This window comes from Schistocerca nitens, chromosome 3 (assembly GCF_023898315.1).
Source record: "Schistocerca nitens isolate TAMUIC-IGC-003100 chromosome 3, iqSchNite1.1, whole genome shotgun sequence".
NCBI classification, from domain to species: Eukaryota; Metazoa; Arthropoda; class Insecta; order Orthoptera; family Acrididae; genus Schistocerca; species Schistocerca nitens.
Window position 1 is genome coordinate 907,174,102 of NC_064616.1, and position 18,279 is coordinate 907,192,380.

Below are 18,279 nucleotides of genomic sequence, written 5' to 3' on the forward strand. Positions count from 1 at the left end.
CTCTCGGTCACAAAATGGTCTGAAAGACATGCATTTTATTTAAATACAGTACAAAGATTTGAAAGAAAATAATTTCACCAAATCTGCAACTGTTTTCTCTTTATTTTCGCTACTAGTTTAAGTCGAGCGATACTGTACGAATTCAAGCTATCAGCAATGAATAATATCGCATATAGCGTCTGATCGTTTTGTGTCTGATTTTTGCACTTGCTCTGCCATGAGAGTCCTCTGCAGGGGTTGTCTGATAACATCTTCGTTCTGTATGCTTTAGTGTTGAGCGATCCTCTGCAGTTTACTACTTAACTTAAAGCAAACCAGACCGATAATCGACCATGGTAATATCATGAGGTTTCTACTTCACAGTAACATCGTTAGGGACTTTGTGGGACCTTACAATAATTTCCTATCAAGTCGCTTTGTTGACTTATTTTGACAGAAAATAGTACATGACGCTGACAATTGTATTTGCACTTACATATCCGCTGATGCATAGCCCGATATTACAAAGAACGCGTTTACTGGGCTGTCAAGAGGTTGCATGATCCGGCTACGTGGGGTGCGACTGATACGCACTTACGCTGCAACAGGCAATGGTTTCATCTTATAACGCTACTATGCTTCATAACATAGGGCTCGACTCAGGGCCAAACCTCTTCAGTCGCAAACAGTTTAGCAAGTGGAGTGACTCGCTACATTTCTGGCACCAGAGCACAGACAGTATATCTGTGAAAGACAATTGGTTTAACGTCTCGTCAGTGTTGGAGTCATTAGAGACGTTACACGTTTGCGAAGCCTTCGAGAGACTTCTTCCTATTCACAAGCCTCCTCATTACATCACGTGAATCGCATTTCATAGATCTCCTGAAATGGGATCTCTAGGACATGGGTTTCAAGGAAGCACATTTTATTGAAACGCAATTCAATGAAGTTATTCAATTTTTTGAAAGCCCGTGGTATTACAGAGCTGTTATTAACTTTTTTTATAATTAAATACATTAATTCTAAGAGTTTTTGTGAACATTCTCTTCAATGAAGTAGAAGGAGTAATCCAACAGAAAGTTCCTTAATTTAGTTCTAAGCTTCACTGCACTACCAGTAAGAATGTAATTTGCCTTGGAGGCTGCTAAATACACTCCCGGAAATTGAAATAAGAACACCGTGAATTCATTGTCCCAGGAAGGGGAAACTTTATTGACACATTCCTGCGGTCAGATACATCACATGATCACACTGACAGAACCACAGGCACATAGACACAGGCAACAGAGCATGCACAATGTCGGCACTAGTACAGTGTATATCCACCTTTCGCAGCAATGCAGGCTGCTATTCTCCCATGGAGACGATCGTAGAGATGCTGGATGTAGTCCTGTGGAACGGCTTGCCATGCCATTTCCACCTGGCGCCTCAGTTGGACCAGCGTTCGTGCTGGACGTGCAGACCGCGTGAGACGACGCTTCATCCAGTCCCAAACATGCTCAATGGGGGACAGATCCGGAGATCTTGCTGGCCAGGGTAGTTGACTTACACCTTCTAGAGCACGTTGGGTGGCACGGGATACATGCGGACGTGCATTGTCCTGTTGGAACAGCAAGTTCCCTTGCCGGTCTAGGAATGGTAGAACGATGGGTTCGATGACGGTTTGGATGTACCGTGCACTATTCAGTGTCCCCTCGACGATCACCAGTGGTGTACGGCCAGTGTAGGAGATCGCTCCCCACACCATGATGCCGGGTGTTGGCCCTGTGTGCCTCGGTCGTATGCAGTCCTGATTGTGGCGCTCACCTGCACGGCGCCAAACACGCATACGACCATCATTGGCACCAAGGCAGAAGCGACTCTCATCGCTGAAGACGACACGTCTCCATTCGTCCCTCCATTCACGCCTGTCGCGACACCACTGGAGGCGGGCTGCACGATGTTGGGGCGTGAGCGGAAGACGGCCTAACGGTGTGCGGGACCGTAGCCCAGCTTCATGGAGACGGTTGCGAATGGTCCTCGCCGATACCCCAGGAGCAACAGTGTCCCTAATTTGCTGGGAAGTGGCGGTGCGGTCCCCTACGGCACTGCGTAGGATCCTACGGTCTTGGCGTGCATCCGTGCGTCGCTGCGGTCCGGTCCCAGGTCGACGCGCACGTGCACCTTCCGCCGACCACTGGCGACAACATCGATGTACTGTGGAGACCTCACGCCCCACGTGTTGAGCAATTCGGCGGTACGTCCACCCGGCCTCCCGCATGCCCACTATACGCCCTCGCTCAAAGTCCGTCAACTGCACATACGGTTCACGTCCACGCTGTCGCGGCATGCTACCAGTGTTAAAGACTGCGATGGAGCTCCGTATGCCACGGCAAACTGGCTGACACTGACGGTGGCGGTGCACAAATGCTGCGCAGCTAGCGCCATTCGACGGCCAACACCGCGGTTCCTGGTGTGTCCGCTGTGCCGTGCGTGTGATCATTGCTTGTACAGCCCTCTCGCAGTGTCCGGAGCAAGTATGGTGGGTCTGACACACCGGTGTCAATGTGTTCTTTTTTCCATTTCCAGGAGTGTATATGTGTAGTCATGTAACTGACTACTTTTCTATACTGATGTTAAACACTTAAAGTATTTGTAGAAGTTCTTCGTGTTACTCATACTTCTCGTTTATTTTTGTTTTTTATTTATTTTTCAAAAGAGGAAAGAATATTAACCAATATATGTTGTGTGAAGCAATTGTCAAATGCATAGTTTCTGAAAAGGTCTTCGCAGAATGTTGTTGTGATAACACCACATGTAATTCTTACATGTTGCTGCATTCTGAAAGTATTATTTCTGTATGTTGAGTGTCCTTTCAAATACGCAAAACGAACTAATTTCTTCATTTAGAAATCACTTATATGCGCAATCCTGCGTTACAAAAGTAGCTGAACTAAGGTGCTTAATTAGTTTTAGGGTGCGGGTTTTCCAGTTTATATTGGAATCTATCTGTAATCACAAAAACTGAACAGCGTCTATGTCTTATGTTTCATTGTTTCAATTGACTGTTTTGTAGCTTGCAGAAGTACTGAATTTAATGAGTGAGTGTTGTCAAACATTAATGTTAATCCGTTATCCTTGAATGAACTCTTGTTTTCAAATTTTCATTAGCTGTCTTTTAAGTAAGGTGACTGCTGCTCTATTTTATTTCTTTACTTGTCTCATCTGCACAAAGAATCGAAATTACAATTTCTGACAATGGAAGTGGATGATCATCTAGGCCTGTGTATACCAGAAACAACAAAGGACTCAAAATAAAGCCCCGTGGACATCACGTATTCAGAGTGCATATTGTGGATCGTCACAGACCTGCATCTTCGCCACGCTGAGACCCACTGTACCAGAAGAATGGCATTAACATTCTACGTAGTGCATGGTCACCGTCATTAATACCACCACAAATCGTCTCCAAATGAAGTGGAGTGAAACTATCTCACAGATTAAACCTTTATCCCAGATTCTACTCTTGCCTTTCATGCATATTGGTCTTGTACACCTAGCCATTGGGTGATACGTCCCAACCTGGCATAATGATTTAATCTGTCGGGCAGTTTAATCTGCCAGGCAGTTAGAACTCATGCGTGACTCAAGTTCAAAGGGTAGGTGTCAGACTAGAAATCCAAAGGTCTGGGGCGTATTCCATTGTTGGTATTAGGCTTTCATTTCTCATTTATTCCTACTTTCACCCTAGGAACGATTTGTGTGTGTGAAAAACGCCAAGTTGCATCCTCGGTCGGAGTCCACTCTAACCTCTACGTCCTCCTACAAATGGTTCAAATGGCTCTGAGCACTATGGGACTTAACTTCTGAGGTCATCAGTTCCCTAGAACTTAGAACTACTTAAACCTAACTAACCTAAGGACATCACACACATCCATGCCCGAGGCAGGATTCGAACCTGCGACCGTAGCGGTCGCGCGGTTCCAGACTGTAGCGCCTAGAACCGCTCGGCCACTCCGGCCGGCGTCCTCCTACAACTGGCTGGGTAAGTCAGTTCGAAGATTTGAGGAAGGAAGGGCATATCACCTCCGCTAGACCCATGCCTAGTAAAGCACCGCGGTGTTCAAACCCTCCTATGTGTTGAGAAAAGCGTTACCATTTTTGCTACTCGGTATGGTTATACTCCATATTTACGATACTTGTAATATACAAAACGGAAATAACCATTCCACACGTATCACAAATATTTTAAATACTAACAAAAGCTCTCTGTTTGTAACTGTAATTCCATGTTTTATGCATCCCATGTTATTTGGTCTGCACTTTGGATATTTCGTATTGACGTATAATGTTTTGCATTATTCTTGAGGTATTTATTCAATTTACGGAAGCTAGAAAATATTGTTATGACGACAATGGAATTCGTCTGGGGAGTCGCCAGATAAGACAATGAAACCTTTGCAGCAATGACCCCACTCTCTGAGGCCGATGCCTTTGGGTAGGCAGGATTGGAGCATACAGATGCGGAAGCTCGCCTAGCAATGAGGCGGTCATTCCTCCCGTTACGGCCGGCTGATAGCGACGTCGCCATGGTGTTTTCGCCGACCCATCTTACGACATACGTGCTGCAGGTCTCGTGACTGGGATCCATAGCATCTGCTGCCCTGTGTGGAATGCGCCATATCTGTACTAGTCGCCTGTTGTGGATACGTTTTTTGAACTGATTTACGTTATTTGTGTGCGTTCCAAAGGCCGAAGTTCCAAAAATATGGAAGTCTGTAAACGTATGTACTGAGAGGAGACTAACGTTACTGAATACTGCTGTTCTCCAAAACAGACAAAAACAAAATTAAATTTAGATCCCGTTCCTATGACAGCCTCGTCGGCATACTCTGAAAACCAAATTTGGTCAGCATCATCTGCGTGAATCGAGACATTATGAACTTGCTGAAATATGTTTTCCAGAGGACAGAGATTCGGTACACCCATAATTTCTACCGAACTGTTGACAGGGATCCGATCTTGGCACCTGTTGATACGGTCAACAGAATGCAACGTATGCTTGCCCAATTAATGACGCCTTGTCCGCAATTTTTCTTCGTTGGTATCAGGTAGTAAATGTAAGCTTAAGCTGGTGATGTCCACACTTAAAACTTGACATGTGTACGTGTTTCACGTCCCCCCCCCCCCCCCTCTCAGCACCCCACACTCATTTGTATCGACACAGGATCTGAAATACTTAAGTTTACCACATAAGTCACTAATCCAAAATATGATTTCTTGTTCTATGCAGCATCACTTGCGTCTGACACGAAATTTCTGCCTCGACAGTGTTTACGCCACATTAATGATCTAGAATCTAGGTAAGCCATCTACAGTTTGGGTGTTGTAGCGTTGATACGTCCAATAAATTGACTAATTTAGTTGCATACACACGATCTACAGAACACAGCTGCCAAAGCTCTGTCCATTTGAAATTCAATAGTTTCTGATATTAAGCAACGTCGACTATCAAGTGCATACAGTATTTTTCGGCGATGATGATGATACGAACTTTCAGAGATGATGGGAAGGACAAGTGTGTCAGTTAGAGGCAGGAAATGTTCGTTTGATAACGACGATGTCCAAAGTTATAATATGAAATGCGAAAATTTAAAAGTTACTAATGGTCTGGTGACGATGATGAAAATCGGAGCATGCACAGTTTGTAATAACTCCATTTATCTGTACAAGACGCTACATTCGCAACAGCTGTTCAATGTGGTGTATCCGTTGTCTATGCAGCCTTGACACCATCGCATAAAATTCTCTGGTAATCGTTCGAACAACTTATGATTGTTATATAATGCAGTCTAATTACTATTTCTTTATTTTTTGCACTTGGGTTGTGTCTCTTGTCTTCTGCAGCGCTCGGTTGTTGTCATTCTTAACTGTTGTCATGTAATTTGGTAATCTTTTCTGGTTCTCACTTTAGCATATACGTATTGGTTCCATCCCGATACTGTGTGAAATGTTAGATGTGAAGCTTAGGCACTGTTACTTTCAGACATTACGGCCGTTTTTTTCGTATTAAGACTTGCTTCATTGATGGTGTTTAAAAAATTGCAACTGCTCACACTGCCCCTTTTTTTATCACCTATATCCTATTCCGGACTATTCTTACATTGGTTCTGAGATTTCACTATTTTTCTTGTTTCATTATACTCTTTCATAACTTGCTTGTAATTTTATTGTAAAATTTTTATAATGTTCTAGTGTCAATGTTTTATGTCACATCTTGTAATAACTTTTAACACTGAATGCATGAAGAAGCGTTAGTTATATATTCGCTTTCGTTTCTTCTTCCTAACAGACGCCTATGGTTGTATACTCTTTGGCACGTGTACACTTACCTGATGATCAGTTGAAAATGTGATTTCTAATTGGACACACCGTCTTTTCTGAAAGGTTACCGGTTTGATTCTGTATATGTTTAGCACTTAAGATGGAAAAGTAATTATATGGATTGCCATATTGATAAATGCCATACTATTTTATTAATATCTGAACTTTTATAAGTATTAATGTGCACCGCATCTGTACACAAGGTGATCAAAAGTATCCGGACATCTGGCTGAAAAAGGAATACAAGTTCGTGGCGCCCCCCATCGTTAATGCTGGAATTCAATACGGAGTTGGCCCACACTTAGCCTTGATGACAGTTTCCATTCTGGCAGGCATACGTTCAGTCAGGTGCTGGAAGGTTTCTTGGGAAACGATAGCCCATTCTTCACAGAGTTCTGCACTGACCAGTGGCATCGATGTCGGTAGGTGAGGTCTGACATGAAGTCAGTGGTGCAAAACATCCCAAAAGTTCTGTAGGATTCAGATCAGCACTCTGTGCAGGCCAGTCCATTACAGGGATGTTATTGTCTTGTAACCACTCCGCCACAGGACGTGCTTTATGAACAGATGCTCGGTCGTGTTGAAATATGCAATCGCCATTCCCGTATTGCTCTTCAACAGTGGGAAGCAAGAAGGTGCTTGAAACATCAATATAGGCCCATGCTGTGATAGTGCCACGCAAGACAACAAGGGGTGCAATTCCCATCCATGAAAAACACGACCACAACATAACACCACCGCCTCCAAATTTTACTGTTGGCACTACACACGCGGCAGATGATGATCACCAGGCATTCGCCATACCCACACCCTGCAACCGGATCACAACATTGTGTATCGTGATTCGTCAATCGACGCAACGTTTTTCCACTATTCAGTCGTCCAATGTTTACGCTCCTTACATCAAGCGAGGCGTTGTTTTCCATTTAGTGACGTGATTTGTGGCTTATGAGCAGCCGCTCGATCATGAAATCCAAGTTTTCTCACCTCCCGCCTAACTGTCGTAGTACTTGCAGTGGATCCTGTTGCAGTTTGGAATTCCTGTGTGATGATCTGGATAGATGTCTGTCTATTGCTCATTACGATCCTCTTCAACTGCCGGCGGTCTCTGTCAGTCAACAGACGAGGTCGGCCTATACGCTTTTGTCGTGTACGTGTCCCATCACGTTTCCACTTCACTATTACATAGGAAGCAGTGGACCTAGGGATGTTTCGGAGTGTAGAAATCTCGCGTACAGACGTATGACACAAGTAACACCCAATCACCTGACAACGTTCAAAGTCCGTGAGTTCCTCGGAGCGCCCCATTCTGCTCTCTCACTATGTCCAATGCCTGCTGAGGTCGCTGATATGGAGTACCTGGCAGTAGGCGGTAGCATAATGCACCTAGTATCAAAAACGTATGTTTTTGAGTGCGTCGAAGTACTTTTGATCACATAGTATATAATTGATTACATTTTGGGCATATCTATTTGTCTCACACTTTTTTTGATGTATACGGAAGTAGTGGAAGAAATTATGTTCCGCCCCACTCTACATTGTTGCCAAATTTCCTCAAGATGGCGGGTCCAAAATGTCGGCGATAAATATGGCACTGTCGCAATGACTTCATCGTGGGAAGTTCAAATTTTGGCGGGAAGATAGATCAATTGGGCTACCTCTACTAACCTAACCCCCTCAATCCTTCCCCCAACCTTCTCTCCATCCTCTCCCCCAGAAAATGGTGGGAAGTTCAAATTCCATCAGGACACTGCAACACATCACAGCAACCTCCACTGACCTAAGGAAATGGCGGGAAAATAGGTCACTTGGGTTACCTCCACTAACCTAAGTCATCCGACCGCCACCTCTTCCTAGGAATTGGCCAGAAAAGGAACAATTTATTTAGGGACGGAATCCATGTAGATTATTTATTATACTGATACAAAACACATGCTCTGAAGTGCTTGGGGTCGCAATTCACAGGCTACAGACCTACAAACTACTCGTAAATCACCAAAATAATGCAGTACACTGAAGTACAGACATGCAAACAACTCGTAAATTCACAAAATGATGCATATTTAATATATAATTCTCTGCAAACACGCTTGCTAATTGTAAACTGTCGAAATAATGCATTGAACAGCCTACAGAACTGCAAACTATTCGTAAATCACCGAAATGATGCAGTTCACTGATGTGCAGACACTTTCACTAATTATAAACTCTCGAAATAATGCATACAATTTATTTAGGGACGGATTCCACCTACCTTATTTATTACACTGATACAAAACACTCACCCTGACTTGCTTGAGGTCGCAGTAAATAGTCTACAGGCCTGCAAATTACTCGTAAATCACCGAAATAATGCAGTACACTGATGTGCAGAGACGCAAACAACTCGTAAATTGTCAAAATAATGCATGTAAAAGGCTCTGAAAACACGCATGTTAATCGTCAACTGCTGAAAGCATGCACTGCACAGCTTACAGACCTGTTCACAAAATAATGAGACAGACACGAAAAGAACTCGTATATCACCGAAATAATGCATATATAACACTGTGACAACACTCTCACATCGCTTCAACAGCCGAAAATAATTCCCTGTACAAACATTCAGTGCACGTAAAAAACACTTTCGAACTATCGTCAACTGCAACGTATCAGCGAACTGCTCCCCTACCTGGACACACGGGTCCCATAAGAGAGACGCCTGTGGCGGCAATGACTCACATTTCCAGCAAATGGTAGGAGGTGTCCGAATGGAGAGGCCTGTTGAGATGCAGGAATGTAGCTGACAACCGTGTCGTCCTCTAGACGGCCGAAAAGTGAACTAATACTTAGAATGTGTTGGGCAACTTTCGTGATCGAATAGAAATTTGAGAAGATTCAATATGGATGTGTGTTTGCGCTGGACCATTATTCCCTCCCATGTAAATTGTCCAGTTGACTGCTTCTGCACATTTCGCACCTTTATTTAGTTGCGGGAACATCGATTGTGGTGTGTGCATCTAGCAGCTGAAAGACAGGTGGACGACACATTTGCAGGTTCTCTAGATATGAGAAACACCTTACTTGACTTTGTTACTTATAGGGATAATTTGGGATCTGTTACATCACTGGCACTGGTATTCGCGAGAGGAAATATCAGTTTTCTCTATTTTTTTCGAGTTTTCATGTAAAGGTCTTTGCAGATAGGATAAGTTTCTAGTTACTCAGTGGTTTACAGCATGCCCCACATCGCTGAAGTTTCAGGTTTCCAGGGAAAAAATTTCCAGCCTATATCATCATAATTATGTTGAGCAAGCAATACTGGCACGTGCTTGATATCGAGAAGTATCGTGTGAATGGTATGATATTCTGGCTAGCCACGCGAAATTATATATGGTCTTGTAATCCCAGGGTCTAGAGATGGATATACAAAAGCAAGCAGGTCGGGGCCGGAAGCAGTAATGCTTTTATGATGAGGCGAGCTGACCCTGAATTTGTAGAACAGTTCTGAGAGTGTCTTCAGCCCGATGAGGGTGCTCTGGTCAAGCTCTGGGTGGCTCTACCCTTCATTCGATACCTGTGAAACCCTACATTTCAACAGGATAACGCACGACCGCATGTTGCAGGTCCTGTACAGGCCTTTCTGGATACAGAAAATGTTCGACTGCTGCCCTGGTCAGCACATTCTCCAGATCTCTCACCAATTGAAAACATCTGGTCAATAGTGACTGAGCCGCTGGCTCGTCACAATACGCCAATCACTACTCTTGATGAACTGTGGTATCGTGTTGAAGCTGCATGGGCAGCTGTACTTGTACACACCATCTAAGCTCTGTTTGACTGAATGACCAGGCGTATCACGGCCGTTATTGCGGCCAGAGGTGGTTGTTCTGGGTACTGATTTCTCAGGATCTATGCACCCAAATTGCGTGAAAATGTAATCACATGTCAGTTCTAGTATAATATATTTGTCCAATGAATACGCGTTTATCATCTGCATTTCTTCTTGGTGTAGCAATTTTAATGACCAGCAATGTATCAACTTAATATTGAATCTTGCGTCTAAATACTTAGTTGTTCTCCAACTCTAGTGGCTTTCTCTTAATGGGTGCCTATTAATGTGTTCTCTCATGAGTTGTCTAACTTCAGCTGACAAAGCGTTTACACTAGGAGTTTTCCCTCTTTTATCATGTGGACTCTGATCTGATATAGACAGCTTTCTCAGTCGTTTTACTCTCTTGTCACTTAAAGCTAGAAGAGCCAGAAATGAATCGTAACATGCCTTCCTTTTGGTGTTACCCTCTATTAATGGTAAGTAAATACTTTGTCGACTTGTCGAATTGAATCGTCTTTTCTAGGTCGACGTCGCTGGACTTATGTGTATCTGTAAGTGACTGAATATAAACATCTTGTTCATCCTTAGAAGGCAAGTTATGAAGCCGTACTAAAATAAATTCGTTTTCATCTGCACTGATGTCTTGAAAGCACTTGAACCTCTTGTACCTGAAAACATAAAATAATCCTATATAGAAACATATTCTCAATTGACTGCCATACTAGCAGAGGCAATGCCAAAATGTGCGCGGTGAAGAAGAGCAGCGTCATGGACGATCCATAATAAAGTTTAGCCCAAACACTAGTTACAGTGTTCAAAAAACTGTCAGTAATATCCAATATAATTAAAAATTACTTGCAGTCACATCCTGTAATTTTAGCTGGTATGCATTGTTCTTTATAGATAATATATTATTGGCCTTTTAGCTTTGCTGTTTTTGAAATATACCTCTTCCATGTTGAAGGATTCCTCTTCCTTGTCTTCCCTTGTGTACTTTCTGCTTTCGGAAATAAAACTGGAAATATTTTCAACAAACGAATGTGTAGGTTAACAACGTATACTTTCAGCTGTTTCCCTCCACTGAATAAGTTGTGCAGGTTAGCCAGCATGCTCTGTACACTGAAGTAACATTTCTGTGTGAAGTGTCCAACTTCGTGGCTGAAATGCACTTGCTTAGCAATAATGGCTTCAGTCCTGGACTGAATTCCTTTTTGCATATAACTCAAAACGAGAAGCTTCAGTTTGTGTATTTCCAAGCACTGGAAAGAATACATTTTTGCTCAGAATGATGGGAACAGCCATAATGATACGATTTCCATCATAATCTCATTTTCACAATTTTGTGACTGAAGCCCTTTCTGCATGGAGCGATTCATTTTCCCGCCATTTTGCCCCCAGACCAGCATGGGATGAAAGTGCACTCTGGTGGCAGTACTGTGTACTAGGTCAATTGGGCTTCGGACCTCACGGTCGACACACTGGATGGAGCTACTGCCTCAAATTGTTTGAATAAAGACTTACGCCCATCCTATCAACCAGCCCAGCACAGGCTGAGTCCTTTCCCCGCCATTTTTCCTCCCTAGGCCGCCATCTTGGATTATGTCATGGAAGGGATGACAGTGCTCTCTGGTGGCAGTGCTGTGTACTAGGTCAGTTGGACTCTGGATCCCATGGTGAAGGTACTGGATTGAGTTACTGCCTCAAATTGTTTAAATAAACACTGAAAGTAAAGACTTACGTTCATCCTATCCAGCACAGACTTAGTCCTTTTCCTGCCAATTCCTAGGAAGAGGTGGCGCTCAGATGACTTAGGTTAGTGGAGGTAGCCCAATTGACCTATCTTCCCACCAAAATATGAACTTCCCGCCATGATTTCATTGCGATGTTGCCATACCTGTCATCGCCGTATAGGATATTCTATCTTGAATACATTTGGTAACAATGGAGAGTGGGGCGGAACATACTCTGTTCCACTACTTACAGATACCGAACAGCTGTGTGTAATGCACTTTATAAAATACGTAACAGGTGTTCGAAATCGCCTCCAAAAAATTTTCAAACAATGCCATTTTAGTTCAGACAATGTCACAATTAGCAGTAATTATTGTCATTTTATCCTCTTTAGTCTTGATAGGTTTCATGTGTGCAAGACTCTTCAGATGACCCCACAAGGAGAACTCAACCACAATATCAGCAGCTAATGGCAACAGGAGGCTGACCTGGAGGTATCGAATGGTGAGCACAGCATGAGGCTACAGAGCGCAGTTGAACTGCTTAGTCGACGATTAAATCACAACAGTGCTACAGTGCTAGTGGTGTTGATAGAAAGCAGAGCAATGACAACGATAAACAAAGCAAACACTGCATTACATCTAAAACAACAGTTGCCGAAGTTTGCACCGCGCCGGAAAGGAACCCAAGGACTTTCGTAGCGTGAGAAAGAAGTGGGAGATAAAATATTAGCGTTTCTACAAAATGGGTCTGTGAAATGTGTGGTGTCGTATACGCTCGACTGTGCGGACAATGTATATGAGGAGTACAATGATGATGATCATGCATGCTTAACAAGTGAAAGTGATAGTGAAACACATGTCGAGCAATGTAGTTCATCATGGTTCTTGGGTACCTAACATAATTACATACATGGAAGATCATCCGCAGCCTAGTGCAGAAAATTAAGAACAGATTTAGCATTAGTCAATAACAATAGTACCGAGTGGCGCATAAGAAAACGACAGACATTCAAGGGAGGACAAGGCGTACTTATTACACAAACTGGTGTTTGCGCATTTCAAGGATGCTCGATGCAATTTACAGGATGTGGATATAGTGACCTTTTGCGTTATGAACATCAAATTGCGCGCGACATAAACTGTAGCGCCAAAGAAACTGGTATAGGCACGCCTATTCAAATACACAAATATGGCCGAGCAGGATTAGCAGAGCGGTCTGAGGCGCTGCAGTCATGGACTTTGCGGCTGGTCCCGGCGGAGGTTCGAATCCTCCCTCGGGCATGGGTGTGTGTGTTTGGCCTTAGGATAATTTAGGTTAAGTAGTGTGTAAGTTTAAGGACTGGTGACCTTAGCAGTTAAGTCCCATAAGATTTCACACACATTTGAACATTTTTTGAACACAAATATGTAAACAGGCAGAATACGGCGCTGCGGTCGGCAACGCCTATATAAGACAACAAGTGTCAGGCGCAGTTATTAGATCGGTTACTGCTGCTACAATGGCAGGTTAGCAAGATTTAAGTGAATTTGAACACGGTGTTATAGTCGGCGCACGATCGATGGGACACAGCATCTGCGAGATAGCGATTAAGTGAGGATTTTTCCGTTCGACCATTTCACGAGTGTACGGAGAATATCAGGAATCCGGTAAAACATCAAATCTCCGACATCGCTGCGGCCGGAAAAAGATCCTGCAAGAACGGGACCAACGACGACTGAAGAGAATTGTTCAATGTGACAGAAGCTGAATTCTTCCGTAAATTACTGCAGATTTTAATGCTGGGCTGTAAACAAGCGTCAGCGTGCGAACTATTCAACGAAACATCATCGATATGGGTTTTCGGAGCCGAAGGCCCTCTCGTGTAACCTTGATGACTGCACGACACACAGTTTTACGCCTCACCTGGGCCCGTCAACACTGGCATTGGACTGTTGATGACTGGAAACATGTTGCCTGGTCGGCACCCTGTACGGGTATGGAGACAATCTCGCGAATCCATGGATCTGCATGTTAGCCGGGGACTGTTCAAGCTGGTGGAGGCTCTGTAATTGTTTGGGGCGTGTGCAATTGAAGTGATGTGGGACCCCTGATATGTCTAGTTACGACTCTGACAGGCGACACGTACGTAAGTATTCTGTCTGAGCACCTGCATTCATTCATGTCCATTTTGCATTCCGACGGACTTGGGCAATTCCAGCAGGACAATGAGACGCCCCACACGTCCAGAATTGCTACAGGGTGGCTCCAGAAACACTCTTCTGAGTTTAAACACTTCTGCTGATCACCAAACTCCCCACACATGAACATTATTGAGCATATCAGGGATGCCTTTTAACGTGCTGTTCAGAAGAGATCTCCACCCCCTCGTACTCTTACGGATTTATGAACAGCCCTGCCGGGTTCATTGTGTCAATTCCCCGTAGCAATACTTCAGACATTAGGCGACTCCATGTCACGTCATGTTGCGGCACTTCTGCGTGCACGTGGGGGCCATACACGATATTAGGCAGGTGCACCAGTTTCTTTGGTTCCTCAGTATAAATTACAGTGATTTCAAGGAAAGCAGTGGATGTTTGTATAACTTCAAACAGTGCTACACAATTGGAAGAAGTAAGATAATGAAATTTCAAATAAAGTGCCAACTTGATGATGCACGGCAAACTGCGGAATCGGCAGAAAATTTGCACATGAGATAAATAAACTTATCCCATCGTTCAGTAAGGAATTTGCCTTCGACCAATCGGAATTTGAAGAGGAAATGTATGTGAAAGGAACCCTGAAAATTACAGGTAACGAGAGAGTTGTATCAAGATCAACTAACATCAATGCCTTAATGCATTCGTATACAATTATGCCTACTGTTAGTCTGGATGATAAATTGGTTGGAAAGTTATTTATTGTGCTGCGAGAAGTTGGAGGTGCTCTGTACCCTAAGCTCTGTACCCTACGATTCTTTTTCGTTTGCGTGATCTTGCAAGGGCTGTAGGAAATATTTACGTCACAGCGAGCAAGAGTATTTGTAACTCACGAGGAGTTCATCTTCGATGTTGATGAAGCGAACCTTTGTGATCACTGTGGAGTGCCAATTTTCATTCGGTGTTCATGGTGCAAATTAAAGGTTTGTTGTGAATTGAAATAAGAACACCGTGAATTCATTGTCCCAGGAAGGGGAAACTTTATTGACACATTCCTGGGGTCAGATACATCATATGATCACACTGACAGAACCACAGGCACATAGACACAGGCAACAGAGCATGCACAATGTCGGCACTAGTACAGTGTATATCCACCTTTCGCAGCAATGCAGGCTGCTATTCTCCCATGGAGACGATCGTAGAGATGCTGGATGTAGTCCTGTGGAACGGCTTGCCATGCCATTTCCACCTGCCGCCTCAGTTGGACCAGCGTTCGTGCTGGACGTGCAGACCGCGTGAGACGACGCTTCATCCAGTCCCAAACATGCTCAATGGGGGACAGATCCGGAGATCTTGCTGGCCAGGGTAGTTGACTTACACCTTCTAGAGCACGTTGGGTGGCACGGGATACATGCGGACGTGCATTGTCCTGTTGGAACAGCAAGTTCCCTTGCCGGTCTAGGAATGGTAGAACGATGGGTTCGATGACGGTTTGGATGTACCGTGCACTATTCAGTGTCCCCTCGACGATCACCAGTGGTGTACGGCCAGTGTAGGAGATCGCTCCCCACACCATGATGCCGGGTGTTGGCCCTGTGTGCCTCGGTCGTATGCAGTCCTGATTGTGGCGCTCACCTGCACGGCGCCAAACACGCATACGACCATCATTGGCACCAAGGCAGAAGCGACTCTCATCGCTGAAGACGACACGTCTCCATTCGTCCCTCCATTCACGCCTGTCGCGACACCACTGGAGGCGGGCTGCACGATGTTGGGGCGTGAGCGGAAGACGGTTTAACGGTGTGCGGGACCGTAGCCCAGCTTCATGGAGACGGTTGCGAATGGTCCTCGCCGATACCCCAGGAGCAACAGTGTCCCTAATTTGCTGGGAAGTGGCGGTGCGGTCCCCTACGGCACTGCGTAGGATCCTACGGTCTTGGCGTGCATCCGTGCGTCGCTGCGGTCCGGTCCCAGGTCGACGGGCACGTGCACCTTCCGCCGACCACTGGCGACACCATCGATGTACTGTGGAGACCTCACGCCCCACGTGTTGAGCAATTCGGCGGTACGTCCACCCGGCCTCCCGCATGCCCACTATACGCCCTCGCTCAAAGTCCGTCAACTGCACATACGGTTCACGTCCACGCTGTCGCGGCATGCTACCAGTGTTAAAGACTGCGATGGAGCTCCGTATGCCACGGAAAACAGGCTGACATTGACGGCAGCGGTGCACAAATGCTGCGCAGCTAGCGCCATTCGACGGCCAACACCGCGGTTCCTGGTGTGTCCGCTGTGCCGTGCGTGTGATCATTGCTTGTACAGCCCTCTCGCAGTGTCCGGAGCAAGTATGGTGGGTCTGACACACCGGTGTCAATGTGTTCTTTTTTCCATTTCCAGGAGTGTATATCCCATAAAAGGTCGATCTCTGCACGTCCCGGACATTCGTTTTCTGTCGTCCTCGTGATGCACATGGTGAGTCATTAGCAGTTAATATTTTTCCTGTCATAATTGTTACCACAACACTTTCAAATGAGCCTTACTTAAGACTGGACTTGCGACCTCCCACTTAAGGGGCTCCTTGTCAGTCGTTTCCGGACCAGTGTTCAAAGTGATACAGTTGCTCTTGTTCATCAACTCTGAAAATTTGTGCCTCTGTAGCATCACATGGGAAAATAGCTGACAATACACCGAGTAAGTCGGTTTCTAATGACCTCGTTGACTACGAGACGTTAAACCCTAATCTTCCTTCCTTCCTCTTACACAGAGTAAACGGCTTGAGTGGAAAGCATGAAAGACGCAAAGAGAAATCAGCAGCGGCAAAACGCAGCCTCAACAACATATGTCTTATGAGAACACCAAATTTCTGTACCGAACCACCGTCTGTTTGAAAAGCATCATAAATGAATAAACTGAAGTAAAGGGTTAACAGTAATGTCGTCAACAGAGACAAGGTCTATTAGCTCAGCTCGACTGCAAGCTGAGAGTGAGCATGATAATGGGCGGTTTGTCAGGTGGGACAAGAACACCCATACAGAGAATCGAGTGGGGAAGCCGGCACAAAGTAGACACCGTGCATCAATCAAGAGGTGACTGCGGTCCTTCACCGTACACACACGAGAACGACCACAATGTCTCAACATTTCACTTGAAGATGGGCATGGTACTCGCTGCCACCTGGCTGGAAACCAGATGTACAGGGTGAAACTCAACTCCATCGACAAAATTTCGGAAACGGTTCGGGTATGTTTCTGAGTGCTTTGGTGTAAGAGACCAGTGTTATCCGGTGATTCGTTACCTAGTAATTGCATTCACTGCAAATGTGGACGGTATGCGCCATGTTTGAAAACAAACTTAGTTCATTCACTCACAGTATTTGCTGCTGACAACAGTAGACTCTAGTGTCCAACTTACTCTTCGCCTTCAAGCTTGTTCAGTTCTGTCTCGGGTTTGTTTTTGCAGCAGTGTCAGTTGCATGTAAATAGTGATACACAGCAGTGTGTATAGGTTACTGATGAGGCGGCCAATACGCACCTCGTGTACAGTTTCACTGACTGCAGTGGAAGAGCCGGCCGGCGTGGCCGAGTGGTCTAGGCGCTACAGTCGCAGGTTCGAATCCTGCCTCGGGCATGGATGTGTGTGACGTCCATAGGTTAGTTAGGTTTAAGTAGTTCTGTTCTAGGGGACTGATGACCTCAGCAGTTAAGTCCCATAGCGCTCAGAGCCATTTGAACCATTTTTTTGCAGTGGAAGAGCGGCACAACGACGATATGCTGAGCTGTTCCTGCAGCGTTATCACAGTAATTTTGTATCTGTTTGAGAACTGATGAATTATTCTGTTGTACATTGTGCGCTTTGTTGACTCCATATTCCAGTTTTTTCCTCTATTGTGAAGGTATTTTCACATAAACATAGTTAACAAGGATAACAAATCGAATAAATCATAATTAGACCTACATATTACTCTATAACTATCCACTGGAGATCACGGGTTCCTCATGCCGGTATACCCACAATCATAAAATATCCTGGTAAACCTCCGAACTTTTGTCGGTGATGTTCAGGTTCACTCTGTATGTAATCATGGGCGGTGAGTGTGTGTGCGGGGTGAGGGGGGTGGGGGGTGGGGGGTGAGGGAGGGGTTTAGAGGGGGGGGAGAGGGAAGGGAGAGAGAGGGAGAGAGAGAGAGAGAGAGAGAGAGAGAGAGAATGAAAAACTAATGTATTCATTGACGTTAATGTATAGATATGCAGT